Raw genomic sequence first — 11,443 nt, 5'->3', positions numbered from 1 at the left:
CGTTGACACTACTAGTTTTTATTAAAAAATATTTGATTTTAGTGCACAATTACCCATATTTCAGGTATATTGTTTCCTCATCAGGTAATCATAGCAAAAACAAGTTCAATTGAAAGAATGTGCTCAAGAAAGAAAAGGATTAGTTTAATGTATTCCATGTTTTAGGTCATTGTTTTTTGGGCTCCGACAGCAATCTGTAGTAAAAATCAGAACCAATTTTGATTTTTACCCGTATTTGTCGTTCTTCTTAATCTCATACCACATATAATGGAAATGAAAGTTCTCAAGGATGTAAAAATGAACTTTGGAAATGATTTCAACTTATAGCTAATGATTTTGTTGACTTTCATTTTTTTTTACAAAATAAAAATTCTCTTCAGTTTTTGTTCTCATTTTTGTCACCTTTTGTTAATTTTCAGTTTCGCTAAATTTTATAATATCAAGCATTCTGTTGAAAGCGTCTCATCAGACTTTTTGAAACAACTCTTTTTTTGTCTGTTGGTTATACGTTTCGACCGATTTTCTTAGGGCTTAGCCAATTTGTTTCTCAATTTTTTTGAAAATTTTCGTTACTGTTCATTGTTTGTGTTTACTTATTTAATATTTTACCTAATTCTTTAACAGATTAGACCCATTGATATTTAAATGAAACCAAATTAAGCGAATATCTATATGTCTCGCTGATTTTATCTTCTAAATTTAATAGCTTGAACTATTTGGTCATTTAAAAGTCCTTGAAATTTTGCATTCTGCCCATTTTTATTGTTATTTTATAGTCCTATGACTTAGTCTCTCAAATAACAGGCGTAATGGCTTTTCTGTAAAGTTGCAAGATAATTTTTCTTATTTTTCAGTTGAGAAAATTTTTTGTTCAGACTTTTGAAGATAATTGTTTTCACAAAAAATCAACGGAATTTTGAGCTTTGCCGATTTTTTGAAATCTTTTTTTTTCGTCAATTTATAGTTCGATCTTTTTTAAAAAAGCCACATTACCTTTGTAGTGAACTACTATTTCACCTTCATAATGCTTTTTTATTTGGTTTTTCACTTTGAAACTACGAGTTTATTAAAAAAAAGTAGTGATTTTAATAGAATTGTCTGTTTTTTAGGTTTTTTTGTCACCTTATCTCAAACACCGGAAATTGCATTGGATTTTTTTCAAATTATACTATTCTTGGTTAAACTTTTCAATGTTCTTAGTCAAGCAGCTTATGCTTCAACGGCTCTGACACCACTTTCTTGCAAAGATTAAGTGAATTTTTTCAAACTGTATCTGTCGTTCTTGTTGCAGCCGCATAGCGTATGCTGACTATTGACTGGTCTCAGACATTTCTTTTGGAGGTTCAAATGAACCTTTCAATGACTTCAATCTGTACTTTACGGTTTTCATCATTTTTATTGTGCTCAAAAACGGAAACTTATTTCTGAATTTTGTTTTTTTTTTGCTTTGCTCTGGAACGATTACCAAGTCTCAGGACCCTATATTTTCTAATGAAGTGTAGGTTAGTTTATTAAGTCTAGGTCCTCTGATGCCATTTTAGTTTTGTTTTTGGTCGTTTTTAAGAATAATAGACATCGAGATTTGGTCCTATCTAGTGTTCGTTGTTATTTGATTTTTTATATGTCTTCTAGCAGTCATACTAATGACAGGTTTCATCGGCCTTCGAATGCGCTATGTTTTTGTTGAGTGGTTTGTTGATCTAATCGTAAACTGGAAATTTTTCACTCTCTTCATCGTTTGGTAGATAATTAACCGCGCACAATACCGAGCCTCCTACTTTAAAGTATAACCCCATTTTTGAATCAAACAAAAATGCAAAAAAAAACATAGCAAGACAAGTCCTGAAGTACAAATCGAAGATTTTTCATTGGCTAAACAAAACACTAGAGCTGGAACGAACTATGAGAGGTTTAGATAAACCATTTCGAAAAATTCATATAAAAAAATTAAAAACAGAAAATCAATGTCAAAATGCCGCATGTGAACAAAAAACAATTTGCGAGAAATAAAAATGAGTTCAAATGAGTTCAAATGAAAAACTAGGTTCAAATGAAAAACTAGGCCTAGAAGGGACTATGAATAGATTAGAAAAACCATTTAGAAAAAAAATGTATCCAAAAAATTGATAAAATAGTATAAAATCAAAGTGAAATTGCCGCATGTGAGCAAAAAACCACTAGCGAGAAAGCAAATTTATGTTTAAACACCGTTTTCTCACTCTACTTAAAAATAAAGCGAAAAAATTTCACGCGGTAAAACCACTCGTTTTTCGTTCGATTTTTTGTTTCGTCGTGACCAAAATTACTACTCTCATTTGACTTCAAAAATCATGAAAATGTGTGAACAGATCTTTAAAAAAAGATAGCCGGAAAATTTCCGGAAACAACTCGAAGTCGAAGTCTACTTTAACCCCATCTAAATACTCATCAGATAAAACGTGCCTCCACTTATTCATGATTATCTTGAAACAAAACTATAAAACAAAAAAGTAAAAACAAGAAAATCAAATCTGTTAATATGATAAATCTGATCAAATTTTGTCATAAATTGAGATCCCGAAATAACTATTGCTGCCAAAATTACTTTTCATCAAAACAACTAGTGCCTACTTAAACCACTTATGAGAATTTTTTTAAAAATACTTGAAGCCACATCATGAAAAAAACTGGGAAAAGGTAATAAATTTTTTAATATTTCAAAAGCACATAAGAAAAACTCAATTCAGCCAATAGGGTATCCAGACTCTCGCAAAACAATAGGCAAGTCATAATAGGCTAAGAAAATTGAAAATTGTCTACAAATCAGAAAAAAATTGAACATCTGCAAAAAAGTTTAGAAAAATTTTCAATTTTCCCAAATTTTTGTCATAATTCTCAACAAGAAGTTCCCTATAACCACATAACTGTAACCACTCGTTATCTAAAAATTGCTCAAATAATATTTGTCTTTTCAATGCCCATTTGAGGCAGTAAAACCAAACAATCGTCAAAAAATCGCTAAAATTAACCCAAAAATCAGCAAAATACATAAATATTCTCCGAATTAGCAAAAACTTCATATGAATTTCCAGAAACCATCAAACCACTACCAAAACCAGCCTAAAATAAAACAAAGCCATAACCAAACCTCTTTACGAAAAAAAATGGAAAAACTGCTATTAAAGGCCGCACGTGAACAAAAAATTTCGCTCGCCTACAGAAATTTCGCACCTCAATTTCTCACTCACTAGAAAACAAGAAAGCAGTAATATGAACAAAAAACCACGCTCTTTTGGCTCCACTCTTCCTTTTTTCAGCAACAAAATCACTCCAATTTTTTTCACTTGTTTCATTTCCTGCTTCAAAATTCACTCCAATAAAATTGATTAAAAAAGGACTTCTCCAATATCTCTTCGAGTCGTAAAAAAGGAACGCGCCCCAATGCAATTCAAATTCTCTGAATTGTAATAAAAATGCTTCATGATTTTATTTCCAAACTGAGTCGAATAGATTTCCGTTTTTCATAAATGGTTGTCAAAAGAATGTTGCGCTTTTGCATAATTTGAGAAGCGTGATTAAATGTTAAAAACTAAGTTGAAAAAGCATTCAGTTAATTTAATTTTCTTTTTCATTTGGTAGCTGTTTAAACGTTTTTGTGAGAAATCTTAGAGACGAACGGTAATTCGTGATTTTAGGCCATCTAATGATCACTTTAGTTTACTTCCAACAACTTAGTTTCACATTCCCATGGTTAGTCAACAGCAAATGAAACCCGAGGCCATAAAAATTTGAATATTGCTATGTGTTAAACCAGAGTAGAAAATTTTACAAAATATCTGAACTGCTAGTTGAAAAGTAATAAGATGAATATTTTTTGTGCTTCCTGACGAGAATATATCTGAAGCAGGACAGATGTTCTGTTTCAATACGTTGTGAACCATTTCGGAATTCATAATGGACTTTTTGATATATCTCTTAATCATTGTTTTGATCACTGGTTATTTGATTAAATTAACTCGCAGTTTTCAAATTTGGACAACAGTGGAGCTGGGGACAAGGAGTCGAGAAACGCCACTAAATATTTTTAATCTTGATTAAATTATTGGGCACTGGTTTGTCCACTAGAATTCCATTGGCATAATACAAAATTGCACAGACATTGCAGGTGGATTCACAAGTCGAAAGTGTCAATTTTATTTCATAATCTGGAAAACAAGGAGGATCGTTATTATGCGTCCCGCACATAAGTTTCAAAATTGTGCCATGTTTTATAATCAAACTGCATTTCATGTGAGGAAAAATGAAATGGACTCATGAAAAAAGATTCATTGAACCGTTGATCTGTTGTTTTGATAAAAAAAATAGCCATGTTAACCAAGTTACATTTCAACAAGGAGGCTCGGTAATGTGCGTTCGCACATAAAGTTCCGACCCCGCTCATCCACATTTTTGGCTCAAATATCTACCAAATGAGAAACAGTATTTTTCAAAAATAAATGTGTATGAAAAAAAGGATTGCCTGCAATGCAAATAACTCAGTGGAGTAAAAAATGCCGCGTTAGATTGATGACATCGGCCATTATTAGGAAACAGGTCAAAAGAATAACAACAAACATAAATTACACCCAAAATTTATGTCCATTTTAAAAAAAAGACTTATTTACAAGTCAAAATAGCGTAAGATAAAACTGATGCTAAACAACATAACTTGTACTTCACTAGAAAAAGAAGGGGACCACTCCATAACAAGGCTCGGTAACAATTAGACAAAAAAGAACAGATAAAAACAGCAATAAAAAATTGGCTTATATTTTTAAAAACAATTAAACTCCAAGTAGAGAAAAACATTAGATAGCAATTGAAAACATCCAACATGTTTACGATCACATACGCTTCTAAAGGACGGCATTAGGACCTGCTTTTAATCAATTTTTTCATGCGGTTACAAAAAGAACATCAAACAGACAACAATCAAAAATTCAATTAAAAATTGCGAGAAAATGCTGTCGAAGCCGTCAAGTCAGATTTTGTCCCACAATATATGTTTAATTAAACATGCTTCAAACGCCAATATTGTGGTATGCAAACTCTCATTAATGAGAATCGGAAAGTACACAAAAAAAGAGAAACAGCAAAATTAAATAATACTTTTGTATTTTTCAAAAACAATTAATTTTAAAGTCATAAAAGCCATGATTTATAAAAAGAAATAACCAAATAGTTCTGTTGCTCCGTCCAACTGAAGCCCTTGAGACCTGCAACTTTTCCGAATATTTCTTACGAATACAACAAGAACGTCAAATATAGACACAAATCAAAAATTAGTTTACTTTTTTTGCGAAAAACCCGTGTCGAAGCGAGTAAATTTACAATGATTACTTTGAAAACATTAAGTTTTGTACATTTTCACCTTCCCTCGAGCACAATGATATCATATATGACTTGTAACTAACGAGATTATGTGACAAACTGGCAAAAAGGACAAAAATTCAAATTAAAAACGTTTTTTTTTAAAGCAATTGTTTTCAAAGTCATGAAAACAATCAGCTATCTAATCAAATCAAAATGTTGACTCATCTATTGCTGTATGAAAAACCAGTGAGACCTGTCATTATCCAGGAAATTTCATACGACTAAAAGGACAAAGTAAAATCTAAAGTTAAAGACAAATGTGAAAAACTAAATTAAATTCTTCGAGAGAGGGTTGTCGAAGCCATTAAAACCATAATCTGAGCCCTTAAAGACTTTTATATGTTCAATTGTGTTTTAACGCCAATAATTTAATATATGAACTGTCAGTAATGTGATAATGTGACAAAACAAGAAGAAAAATGTGAAAAAATACAAATGCCTGAAAATCGAAAACAAATTGTGAAATTTAGTAGTATCAACGCCAGAAAAGCATAACTTAACGCGTAAAACCGCAAGAGATTACGTTTTAATTTAGTAGAAAGAAGACGAGGAGAAAGTTTTTCTTCTGCTGACACTAATCTACAAGTTGGTCAAAATTACAAGAAAAATAGTGGCAAGATTCAATAAGCCATTGTTTATTTAAAAATCAAACATTTTTAAAAGTCAAAACGAACATAATCTTTCAAGTAAATAAACTAGATACGTTAATTGGGCACTGCTTAGTAAGCCAATGGGACCTATCAACGGCAAGCTTTTGATTTGAATTGTTCTGTTGTTTAATTAACATGAAAAAGATCGAGATTTTTTTAAAAAAAAAAGACCGACGGATTACAATCTGAATTATGTTTGGATTGTAACAGTCCGAGACTGGGCCATAAAAAGCCCTGCTTTTGCTGATTGTTCATTACTCAATTGTTTCGAATGTTTTAGATCTAGATAAATTGTTACTTAAAAGATCAAAAATATATGCTGTTATTTTGATAATCATAGAGTAGAAATAGCAAAAACGGGCAAAATTTAATTCCCGACTACTCTCAATGGAAGTGAAAGTAGGATTAGTTCCCTTTTGTAGTTTAAAAAGATTGTGTTAGTTGTTTTTGAGTGTGTACTTCCGGCAAATTTAATCAAAGTGGACTAAATAAGCTTATTTCAGACAATTTTTGATGAAAAAGGCTGAGTTATGAAATATTTAGCCAAATTTTTAGCCAGAAACATTAAATCAAAAAAGTCAACAAGACCTTTCGTCTCCAAAAATAAAATTAAGAGTGTGATTGTTAACAATTTTTACATATTTTAGCAAAATTGACGAAATTTTAGGCAAAAATTCCGGAAAATTTGAATAAAAAAACGCAAATCGGTCTAATATTCACTAAAATTTAAACCACGATAACCAAAAGACTCTGATAAAACCAATCGGCAAGCGTCCTTTATATTGAAATGTAAACCCAACAACATTGTCGTTATAAGTATTTAAAAATTTTAGCAAATTTGACGAAAATTTGGTAAAAAATCCGGAAAATATGAATAAAAACAACGGATTTCCGTCTACTATTCACAAAAATTGAAACCTCGATCACTCTCTGTAATAAACGAAATTCGAAAAAATCTTTTTAATTCCATATTCTACGCTGGACGGGCTTTTTAATGATACCACTCAAAACTCCCCCCCCCCCCCCCCCCCCCCCCCTCTCAAGAGGGGTCGGAACAATTATTTCATCAGAAGTCACAGATACTTCGAAACTTGGCAGCCAAATTGTAATGACGCCATTGTAAATCTGATTTTAACGTATTTGTCAAACCTCCGCATAGAATGTTATAAAATTGTTGAACCATTATTAGAAGTGATAGATTGAAGAATTTCTGGTTCTGTTTGAGAGTATGTCCGATGGACAGATATTTTTTCCTCAAATTATGAACCATTCTGACAGATGATTTTTTTGCTTTACCTTTTAACTGTACTGATAAACATAATTGATGAACATAACTTGGGTTTCAAAATGTTGACAACAGCGGAAATGGGAGAAAGAATACAAATTGAAAGAAACTCCACAAAAAGTTTTAAAATCGCTAACAGTCAGGGGAACTGGTCTGTCCACTCATAGCCTTGCCTCAGTATAATACAAAGTCTCACAGACAGATCTGAATAAAAAAATCAATTTTATTTAAGTTTTTTGATTTTTGCTTTTTTTAAAATCAAGCGTAAAAGATGTGAGTCAAACATACAAACATACCCGCAAAGATATATGTACTTAGTCATCAGGTGCTTTTAAAAATTGCTGTTGTTCGGCATTGATTTGATAAATAATGACGTCGATAGATAAAAAATATTGTGAATACTTCAGATATATCAAGCCGAAACCTGAAAAATACAGAGACGCGCATAAACTGCCCTCGTCACCGAAGTATTTGTTTTAGCGTGAAGAATCATCAACATTTTTCAATTTTATTTAAATTGAAACCATTAAAATGTTGTTGTTGGAAACTCATATGAACAATAACGCACAACTGCGACATAAAATATCTATACATAAGTGATCTAACTCTCATTTCCGGTATTTTTCTTAAAAGTAGTTCTATCGCAAGCCATCAATTTTTTGAATTCACTGTGTTTGTTGAGTCAAAGTAGAAAATTGGAGATGATAGTTGAACCACTATTAGAGCCCTAAGGGATGGTCACTTTCTGCTTCTGTTCGAGGAAATTATAAAATTGCACAAAATTTTGCTGAACCAAGTTCGTTATTCTATGATACGGAAGACAAAGAAGGTCGTCAATGCGTTTCCGCGTATAATTTACAAACGTTTCTGTTTTAGCAATTTTACAATCAGAGTAAAAATTTTAAGCAAATCATTTGAAACATCGTTTAAGAAATATAAGAACTTAATCATAAATATCTTTGTACATGTAATTATAAGTTAATAATTAACTAGTTATTATTTTTACTGTTTGTCATTAAACATGTTTTTGAAAACATTGAGGGATAATCAAAGAGCTCGCGATTAAATTAAATATTGTTTAAAATATCTGGTAGTTAACAAAAAGAGCATCATGATATTGATAATGCTAAGCTTGTTAGATCACAATTGAAACTTTATTAAAAGAGCTGTAACGAGATTAGAACAGTTTCTTTAATTTTTGAACCATTTTTATAGATGATATTTATTTTTTGTTTTATTTCCGAACCTGAAGTTTGAGCACAGATTTTTAGGTTCTGGGTTTTCATGATTCGACAACAGTGGAGATGTGAAAAAGATCAGAAACTCAATAAACGCCAATAACGATTTATAAGCACTGGTATGTCCTTTAGTAGTATGCTTTTGCACAATACAAAAATTCATAGACATTGTAAATCTGACTCAGAGATATTTTAATTCTTTAATAGTAAAGACATGGAAAAGGAATACGGTAAAACGTGCACGTACATGTCTAACCTATTTTTAAAGATTTTTTCTATAACCAATCTCAGATTTAAATCAAACAAATAAAACATACTGTTCGAGATAAATAATCAATTGAGATAATTCTTAACAATCAATTGAGATAATTCTTAACAATCCTTTAATTCACAGATTGATGCCCTGTTTACTGAACCTTTTATATTTTAAACCCTATATTTCAACACCCCTCCCTTTCCAAACTCTATAAAGTTTAACACAGAAATAATATAACCCCTATATTGTTTCAACCCGATTTTAGGCACCCTATAATTGAGGACAAATAAGTCTCAATCAATTCTATTTAGTCCTTTTAGTAGAGATTAAAATTGAACTGTCATGTCTGAGGTGTGATTATAAAATGGCTACACCTCAGTCATTGTGCCCAAAATTTAATCTGTAAATTATTGGCTCAAAATTTACTGGAAAAAGCTATAGACTCATCTGTTAAATACAATTTTATAATCGTTAGGCAATTAGTTACCTCATAGAGATCATTTTTGGGCTGTTGAAGGAAATGTGAGGTGTAGACGGCCTTGATTTTCATGTTGAAGGAGTAAAAAAGTCTACCACTGCCTGGAATTGCTCAAAATCTCACAGCTACATCTGCAGCGTTTCCGCATTTAGACATCATGGCCAACTTTTTCGCAATTACAGAGAACACATTCAAAAAACGTTTCTTTGAAAGTCGGCTTTTCAAAAAAGTAATAAAGGAGATCAAAAATTTGAATGAAAATTTAGCGCCCAAAGTAGCCATAATCCTTCGTTCTGCCAACGCAGCAAATGTTGCCGTCAAACATCGAACCTTTAAGAAAAAAACCATTCAAACAGTGTCTTCACGAACCAGGGGACGGGAATTTTGACATAACTGATATCTTTATAGATTTTTTTTGTTTGACAGTGAAAACGAAGACCAGGAGCGTTTCCTAAATATTGGTGATCCGTATATGTTATCAGTATTCGAGGATCCTAAAATTTGGCTCGCGAACGGAACATTTAAATTGTCATCTAAAAAGGTCTTCCGAATTTACACCCTTCAATTTTAAATTCTCGGTATTGCCCATGCTTGTCTGTATGATGTTCTTCCAAACAATACGGAAGAACGTACAGTCAATTACTCGATGGCTTATAAACTATTGTTCCAGGATGTAATCCCGATAGGGTTCTGCTTGATTTTGATTTTGCCTCAATCAGTGGCTTTCAAAAACACCATCAAAATTCAAGGTTATCTGTTCGCTGTTTCCTTTCCACCAAAAATTTTAGAGAAAATGGCAGACCAAGGTTGTAAAAGCTTGTGGCGGACGAAAAAACCCCCAAAAAGCAAGGGAGCTTGAATGGAAGAATTCAGAACGTTTTAGAGTTTTACAGGGACTAAAATGATAATCAATTTTGGCACTACTGCCCGTTTGTTTTCAATGAGTGTTTTAAATCTAAATTTGAAGTCGTTTCAATGTTTTTGAATTGGTGCCCCCTTTAAGTCCTCACGGATTTATGTCGAAGCCCCATGTGACTCATTAGCGAATTTGACCCCGTCTGTAAACCTTTTGCTCGAGCCTTTAATTTTGAAAACAGTTTTGCAATATTTAAGTAAAAAGTTTGCACAGAAAAGCTGCTAGCGAAAATAGCCATCATGATTTCATGAAACTTTTTTGAACGCGCGGTTGAGTTTTGTTTTGATTCGTTCATTTACGACTGCTCTATAAATAGACTTTGAGTTTTCGTCTAGAACTTTTCACTGGGAAAGTACCAGTTTATCCGACTTCTGGACGGAAACAGTGTCTTTTTCGATTAAAATCAAGTTTTCACATAAAATATTAGCACTTGTCGAGGGTTCATTTTTGATCAAAGATAAAAGCCGAAAAAGATGAAAGATTTTGGACGCCGAAAAAGATGAAAGATGTCGGTGTCAATTCGATTTTGGGGTGAAAAAATTGCGTGGTTATATGACATAGGGATAGAAATATACGGCGTTTAATTGCTCTCGAACGAAGTTCGTATTAATTACTGTAAACGCGTTGTTTTTTTACGAAAAATTTTTGCCTGGCCGTTTTGCGCTTTTCTCTTAGAACATTCTTTGACTTCTCAATTGACTTCACGCATTCGTTCTTCATTTTTGAGTGATTTCTTTTTCTCTCACTCCGAATTAAATCTTGTTGAAATAAAATCGGTTGCAGCAGAGTTGAAATGAGGCACGGTAGCCGAGTGGGCAGTGCTTCTAGTGAGTAAGCTGTAGGTCAATGGTTCGAATCCTAGCGTGGTCAACTATTTTTGCACCTATGAAGAAAATTGGATCTGTTCTGTTCCCCCCAGTTTAGTGAGCATAATTCTTTAATGACCCCCAGGTGCACGTGCTATTTTCTTACATAGTAACGTGCTATATAACAACATATAAATTGTAATTGAGTGTCATAAAAACACTGGGGGGGGGAAACAGAATAGATCCGAAAAACTTATGAAGGCTGCGACCCCTGAATTAAATTACCTCGCCTGTCGTTCGAGAGCAGTTCTTCCGACATTAGTCGCTTTATGTTTAATTATAGGGGTTAAAAATTTCGGGGTTAAAAGAAGCAGAACCCACAGATTGTGAATGAAATTCACAGATTAATATTCACAACAGTAA

This window comes from Convolutriloba macropyga, chromosome 6 (genome assembly GCF_964194025.1).
Source record: "Convolutriloba macropyga chromosome 6, txConMacr16.3, whole genome shotgun sequence".
NCBI classification, from domain to species: Eukaryota; Metazoa; Xenacoelomorpha; order Acoela; family Convolutidae; genus Convolutriloba; species Convolutriloba macropyga.
Note: the sequence above shows the minus strand (reverse complement) of the source record.